This window comes from Nansenia antarctica (assembly GCF_963989245.1).
Source record: "Nansenia antarctica genome assembly, chromosome: 1".
Taxonomy (NCBI): domain Eukaryota; kingdom Metazoa; phylum Chordata; class Actinopteri; order Argentiniformes; family Microstomatidae; genus Nansenia; species Nansenia antarctica.
Window position 1 is genome coordinate 26459857 of NC_137674.1, and position 8231 is coordinate 26468087.

Genomic DNA, 8231 nt, shown 5'->3' on the forward strand with positions numbered 1-8231 from the left:
GGCACAACAGCGGCTATACACCCTGAGATGCCTCAGGAAAGAACACAACAAGCAGGAGATACTGGTGGCCTTCTACCACGGCGCAGTGGAGAGCATCCTCACCTACGGCATCTCCAACTGGTTCCACAGCTGCACAACAGCGGAGAGAAACGCGCTACAGAGAGTCGTGAGAACAGCACAGAAGATCACCGGCGCCCCCCTCCCCTCTCTGGAAGAGCTGTACAACACACGCTGTCTCAGGAAGGCCTCCAAGATCTCCAGGGACCCAACCCACCCTGGGCACGTACACTTTGTCAAGCTGCCCTCGAACAGGAGGTACAGGACCCCGGCCGCTAAGACAAACAGACTGAAGGACTGCTTCTACCACAGGGCCGTCAAGGCCCTGAACACAGAAAAGGCCTAAGTTCTGGGCCCAGGACAGTCCGGACGGATTGTATGGCAGCTAGTGCTGAGGCACAAACATGTACATTTTCAAGCCTGCAAACTGTGACACTTTAAAATAATGTGAAAAAATACTTTTGTGCAATATGACAACCCTAGTTGACTATCTGTGCAGTATAGTTCAGTGGATTGTGTACATAGCCTTTATTGATGTAAACCAGCTCCTTACCTTCTTGTGATTTTATGCTTTTATGCTTTTTCTAAAATGTGTTTTTTTCCCTTTCCTAACACCAGGGGAGCCACCCCTCCTAAATTTCATTGTTTGGTACCTGTACTGTAGCAATGACAAATAAAGTCCATTCCATTCCATTCCATACAGAATGTAGACTTGTAGAGGGTTCATCACTGTTTCTACAACAGCATGTTTGGATACTGGATTCTGATTGGCTAGCAACAGTGGTAAATATCTCAACAACCTTCAGTTCAGACCGCATTTCCAGTATCAATGCGCCTCCCAATCAATCTGATAAGAACACCTGTGCTGACCTACAATGCAATCGTGGATCTTGTTTATGGGACTATATTCTGTGGCGGAAGGATATATGCATTCTGAATACGATGAATGATTGTAAGTACATGAATTTAATGTTACAACTGTGTATTTATTTTTTATATTATGTGGTGGCTGTTGTAGAAAAGCAATTGACCATTGGAGGGCGGGGGTTGTGGAGTCATTTACCACTGTACAGGGTTTTCCTACTCGGCTTCGCCTCGTGCCACAACCCTGTACCAGTGGTAAATGAGTCCACAACCCTGTACCAGTGGTAAATGAGTCCACAACCCCCTTCCTCTCATGGTACATTGCCTCCTTTGTCTGTGTTTTATCCTCCTTAAATTCATAGGGTTCCTGGAACCTGGTTTTTGTAAGAGCTGTACTTTGTGAGTTGCGTTACGATTCCATATCTGAGGTTGGATAAGCCCAGCTCCGGAGTTGCAGACCATGTGTACTTCAATAAATGACCAATACTTAGATTTAAAGTTACTATCTTGAGTCTTATTAAATCCACAACAGTTTGTGTGTGTGTGTGTGTGTGTATGTGTGTGTGTGTGTGTGTGTGTGTTTGCGTGTGTTTATGGGTGTATAATTGTTTAATCTCGATGACCTCTCCCCATAGAGATGGCTAATGACGTTCCTATGCACTCTGTGAAACTGGAGGAGTTTGGTGCAGAACTCCAATCCCTGCTCTCTTATTTCCACCTGCCCTACGGCACCCACAACATCAATACCACTGCAGATGAGATGGAGCTCTTTAGCATGGTACTATCATTGTTTGAGCTTCACAATAATCCTCTATTGCACATATCGTGAGCTTAGAATTATAAGGTTCTATCTTCGTTTAGGGTAGTTCAGAGATATTGAGCGTCAAGGTTTTTACATTCCATTATGTTTGGTGAGATGGAACCTTTGTATTTTATTAATTACTAACTAAACATTTTAAAAATAACACCACACAGGCATTAATAAACACCTAATGGATCAGATTATGTAAAAAACAAAATTTTGACCAAAAATGGAAATAGAACCTTATAATTCTAACGTCACGATATACCTATTAGATTGTCCTATTGGATTGTGGACCGCCTGTTGGAAGATTCAATGTATTCCATATTCTTTGTGTTTTGTAAGGTCTTACGGGAGTTCAAGATCATCTTCAGAAAGCAGGAGGTGAGGAAGACCTTCCTCCAGTACGATGGTACTCAGGCCCTGGAGGCTCAGTGGGGGAGGAAGGGCGCCAACATGGCACTCAGGAAAGAAGCCAACTGGACCTCCTTCATTCAGGTCTGGAGTGAGAGGCCCCTGTCCCGTCCTCTCCTGTGCAGTACTTGCAAATTCTTAGTTAGGTCCTCTTGTGTTAACCAGAGTTAACCAGTACCAGTGTTAATTAGAACTAAGTATTGTCATATTAGTAATACATCTTTTTGCACATCATTTTAGGCAGATAAAAGAGTGCAGTGGTTGATGAGGCTAATGGTTTCTCTTCTCATAACAATAAACAAACAGATTAAGCCCAAGCGTGATCCCTGGCAACAGAAAATAGCCACAAAGCTGAAGGAACTGAAGTCTTTTGATGAGCTACTGAGAATGCACGGCAGGTTCCTCCAGGTAAAGATGTGCCAATCACAACCACCACAACTCCCCATACAGTTTACTTAACCCTACAATAGCCATGAGGGGCCATTTGAACCCTGTGAGTAAACAGAAATGTTATATCTTTGCACTCTATCAAATTTCAGAACCCTCCTTTCATGACTTGCCCTAGATATGTGCGTTCTACCACCCAGTATCCTTACATTTTCAAAATCACATCAGGATAAGCTAATATAACGCTATTTTGCAGTTTTTCTGTGTAGGAAGCAGGCTAATTTACAAGCGTCCAACTAGTGGTCGTTGTGTGTAAATAGCAGCTTGAGCATTGTAAAGAGCGGCTCTTTTAGTAGGTAAAAAAGGCACGGCTGTTCTAGTGTTAAGCATCTCTACATTAAAAAAATTAAAATTAAAATATGCATCAATGTTTGAGTACAAAAGAAGAATATATGTTCATATTCACTTTACTTAACACATTACCCAGCGTCACCTCTGACCTCTCTCTCTGAGCCTTAGGTGTCAGATCCAGTCCGAGTGACAGAAGCCCTGCGGGGACATGCTGCCCAAATCTGTGACCCGCAGGTCGTTGGGGCCTCATCAGCCACCTCTCATCCCAGTACAGGACATAACACCTCTCAGATCTGGACAAGCATTTACAACAATGCAACTATTTCCCAGGTCCATATTCTGTACACTGCCATACAGTATATCTTAAGTCTTAAGTTATGGGTGCTTCTTTCTCTACAAAGAAAAGTTAGAAGTTATATTAACATATTCATACAGTATATTAAGTTATATATAAGTTATTTAAAAAGTTATATAGAGCCAAACATCTTAATTTTTTTTTGCATTTTGCATGTCTGGGTTTATAATAACAGTCAGGTGCATTTTTCCTGTTAGGAATCCAACGTGAATCATGTAAGTGGTTCATCATCTAGACGTGGAGGCAGTGAAGGACAGGATAAAAGGAAAAGCAAAACCCCTTCACTAGTGACAAAAAATGAAAGGTACTGTATTATATTATTCACCTAATTATTATTATTATTATTATTATTATTGTTATTATTATTCTCAGGGAATGCTTGTTTCATCTTAAACATTAGTTTCATCCAATTAAAATGATTTCGTTTTTGCATTATTGTTTGATATCGTATATCGTATCTATTCTGAAACATCTTGAAACATCATTCCTTTGCTTTCCATCGAACCTCTCGTCCTCTTCCATCCACAGCTATAGCTACATGAGCAGCATGCAGCTACTGGGACTGGATGAATGTCCAGAGGAGGGTCCCACAGATCCTACCATGACCAAGGGTGCATACCTGTCCCTCATTCACCTCCGCCACCTTAAGATCAGGGAGCTGCAGGTGAGGCACACAGCATAGTCTGCTACCAAATGATGGTGATGTTAAAACTGCATTCATTGTCCAGTCATGTTCAACAGAAAGTGTTGTTCATTAACACAAAATGTTGAACACTTTTCTGCATTCAAAGCAAATCATGTATTGCTTCAACAAGGATAAACTATTGCCGTTCTCACGTGATTTTGAGCCTTCCTCGTCCCCCGTAGCGTGTCTCTTTGGGGGTGCTGAACTACCTGCACTCTGTGGAGAGGAGCCTGACCTTCGACACGGCTGGCCTGCGCATGGAGGGAGGAGAGCTGGTCAGCAGTGCGGAGGAGACAGGCTGGATGAACGCAGCCAGAGGGGGAGGGGGGACAGCAGGTGGCCTGGGGTCGCAGCAATACTGCCATAACACTCCTGTGGACTACAAGGTGAGGAGGCATCACTAACATTGTGTACTTGTAGGAGTCTCTAGGCACAGAGGGAGGTCGACACAGAGGACTGGTTTGAGACAAGCGTTTTATTGCGCTGTACAGCTCAGCACGTCACTGACTTGCTGGCGGAATTGACTTTGGAAAAATAATAAACACAAACAAATAATTATACGCCCTTTCGGGACTCGGTCGCATACACCCCTTTCGGGCTCGGCTCGCTCGCTCGGTACAGTGTCTCTCTCTCCTGGGCATGTACTCTCTCTCCCGTTCACTGCTAGGGGGAACAAACACACACAGGTTAAAAAGACAGGCTGGATGCTGAGGCTGATTACTGACACATGTCCGTAATCAGCCCCGTCATCCACCCTCCACCACAGTCTGGCTCCACCTGCAGGCCAGAACGCTCCATGCTCCCCACAGTACTATATGACATCAATGCCATTATCTGAGAGGAAATTCTATTCTAAACCTTCGTGCTGGGATTCTTGTGGGCTATTTGTCGAAGGTTTAAGCGGGAATGTGCTTTTTAGATACTTTATTTTTAATTTTTATAACGACAGGTTCACTGCTCGGAATTCATGGAGTTTCAAGAGGTGGAGAACTTACACGATTTCTACAGTAGTGAGGAGGGGTTACTTCACACCCAGGACCAGAGAGGGCTGTACATAGTGTATGATGTCGCTCTGAGGGACTTTGAGGAACTGGAGCTCATGTTGACCCTGCTGGGCTCCCACTACATCCAGAGGAGCACGACAAGTCAACAGGGGGTCAAATCTGAGGCGTCATACAACTCTACAACAGACCTCCACTCATGGGCCGGAACAGACGTAGACCGTGTTGCAGTTCTTCTGGACTTGTGGACGTGTGAGGCAGCCTTTTTGGAGAACAAAGCTCAGGTGATGAATGACAACGCGTGAGCTTAGAATTACAAGGTTCTATCTCCGTTTCGGGTAGTTCAAAGATATTGAGCGTCAAAGTTTTTACATTCCATTATGTTTTGTGAGATGGAACCTTTGTATTTTATTAATTACTAACTATAAAATGTCAACATTTAAAAAAGAACAACACACAGGCATTAATAAACACCTAATGGATCAGATTATGTAAAAAACTCAATTTTGACCAGAAATGGAACCTTATAATTCTAACGTCACAAACAAACAAAGTATTTTCAGCCACAATAACACTTAGTATTTCCGCATTTTTGTAGATTTACTTTATTGTAGCCATGACTCTATCTATATAACATTTTTCAGCTCTTGAATTGCTACTTTGAAGCCTACCAGCATGTGTCAGGGTCAGAGGAGCGGTTTGCCTTGGCCCAGGTCCTCACAGACATCATGCACAGAAGGCCACGGTTGGAGCTGGGCGCGGGGTACTTTGCACAGGCTTACAGAGCAGAGACGGCCTGTCTGCAAAGCCACCAGCAGCTAATCAGAGCAGTGCTGGACTGCCAGGTAACTATCGTTGGTGAACAAAACAAAATGCATCATTTGTTATTCTATGCCATAAAGACCATCAAATAGTACACAATAGCAGCTCTCTATTGTGTTTGTTAATGATTTATTATCAGTGTTTATTCTTGTGTACCTCTGATGCGTTTCTCTCCTCCAATGATATTGTCCTAAATATCAGATAGATCAGCAGCGGCAGTACCTGGAGCGTGTGTGGAGGGGGTGTCAGAGAGGCACTGTTCATGAATACGGACTGCCACCAAACTATGTCCCCAAGCATCTGGTGTCACTGGGTGGTGGCAGGCAAGTGCTACTGTTATTCTGTCGTTATAGGTGAAAGATATGGTCATATCTTTGTTATAGTATTTAGAGTTTATCCATCTATGTTGAGTGTGTGTGTGTGTGTGTGTGTGTGTGTGTGTGTGTGTTTGTAGGCCTGCCTTGATGAACGTATACCTGCTAGAGGTTCACCCCTCCCTATGCCTCGCCTCTCAAGTGTACCAGGCCCTCACCCAGGCTCACCTGGAGCTCACTCAGCTTCAACAGGCAGCTGGGGTCGCTGAGAGAGTCTCCCTGGAACAGAGACTCCTACAGCAGGCCTTGGATCACTGGCACTCCCTGGCTGCGCCCGGGGCCTCCTACAGCACTCAGACACAGAAGGATGTGGGTTTTCTCTCCTCAATATCGCTAATGTTGTGGATTTAATTGATTCTTAATAGATTGAGTAAAACCTATAAAGCACAAAGAGTTTAAATCAATCAATTGTCTCCAAAGAGGCCTTTTATTAAGCAAAGTTACATGAGCGCAGAGAGAAACGAGCAGACCAATTATAAGCAAGAAGCAAAAAGCCAAAAAGCAAAAAAGCAAAAAGCCCCCAACTAACTGTCCTAGGTCATGAGGTCACTATTCTTGGGAACCAATCATATTATACAAATCGATGATTACACAAGTTATGGGCCCTGTCCATAGTCAGAATTATTCACTGCGCCACAGATCTTGGCCCATCCCTTCCAGGAAGGAAATGGGCCTTCCTTGAGTACTGCTAGATTCGCCAAACTGTAGAGAGACTTCAATTTCTCAGTATAAAATGATATAAAATATCACAAATAAAACGTCCTGTAGCACCACATCACGTGTGTTCCTTTCCTCCTCAGTTATTTTCAGACGTGCTTTTGGGGGATCCCTCGTTGGTCAGAGACGTGGGGATGTCTCTGATCTGCTCTGCTGAGGAGAAGGACATGAAGCAGGGGAAGGAAAAGCAGTTCTTCGCTGTAGAGACCTTCTCCAAACTGCTGGAGCTGGTGACTTTACGCCATCGCCTGATGGAGTCAGCAGCAGAGACTGCACATCTGGCACAGTTAAGCTCATATTATTATTACCCGCTGGCAATATGGATTCTAGTCACTTATTTGGTACTACGTGAGCTTAGAATTATAAGGTTCTATCTTCGTTTAGGGTAGTTCAGAGATATTGAGCGTCAAAGATTTTACATGCCATTATGTTTTGTGAGATGGAATCTTTGTATTTTATTAATTACTAACTCAAAAATTTCAACCTTTTAAAAATAACACCACACAGACATTAATAAACACCTTATGGATCAGATTATGTAAAAAACTCAATTTTGACAAAAATGGAGATAGAACCTTATAATTCTAACGTCACGACTAGTGATATTAACATTATACCCTGTGTGTCTCAAGGTTATACAAAACGCTGTCTCTAGAACTGGGCTTCGATGAGTTCCATCTGTATGTGCGGCCGGTCCAGTTTGAGTTTGCTGTACAGAGAGACATGGCAGAACAGCGCCCTCTGTTTGTCACAGCCTTACTGCAGGACAACAGCAGTGTCGACAGGTACTCTCCTGTATGTCTATACTAATGTAGCTTTCTACAACAGCATGTTTGGATACTGGATTCTGATTGGCTAGCAAAAGTGGTAAATATCTCAACAACCCACAGTTCAGACTGTGTTCAGTTCAGTTTCCAGTATCATTATCAATGCGCCTCCCAATCAATCTGATTAAGAACACCTGTGCTGTCCTACAATGCAATGGTTGATCTTGTTTATGGGACTATATTCTGTGGCGGAAGGATATATGTATTCTGAAACGGTTAATGATTGTAAATACATGAATTTAATGTTACAACTGTGTATTTATTTTTAATATTATGTGGTGGCTGTTGTAGAAAAGCAATTTACCATTGGAGGGTGGTGGGGTTGTGGACTCATTTACCACTGTACAGGGTTTTCCTACACACCCTGTACCAGTGGTAAATTAGTCCACAACCCCCTTCCTCTCATGATCAATTGCTTCCGTATACTCAGGGCTCTCAAGTCTCACGCATTGGGTGTGAGACACACACATTTCAACCCGTTCACACGCTCACACGCCGCGTGTGTCTCACGCCCAATGCGTGAGACTTGAGAGCCCTGGTATACTGTACTTACAGATTTCATTTAACATGAGTGA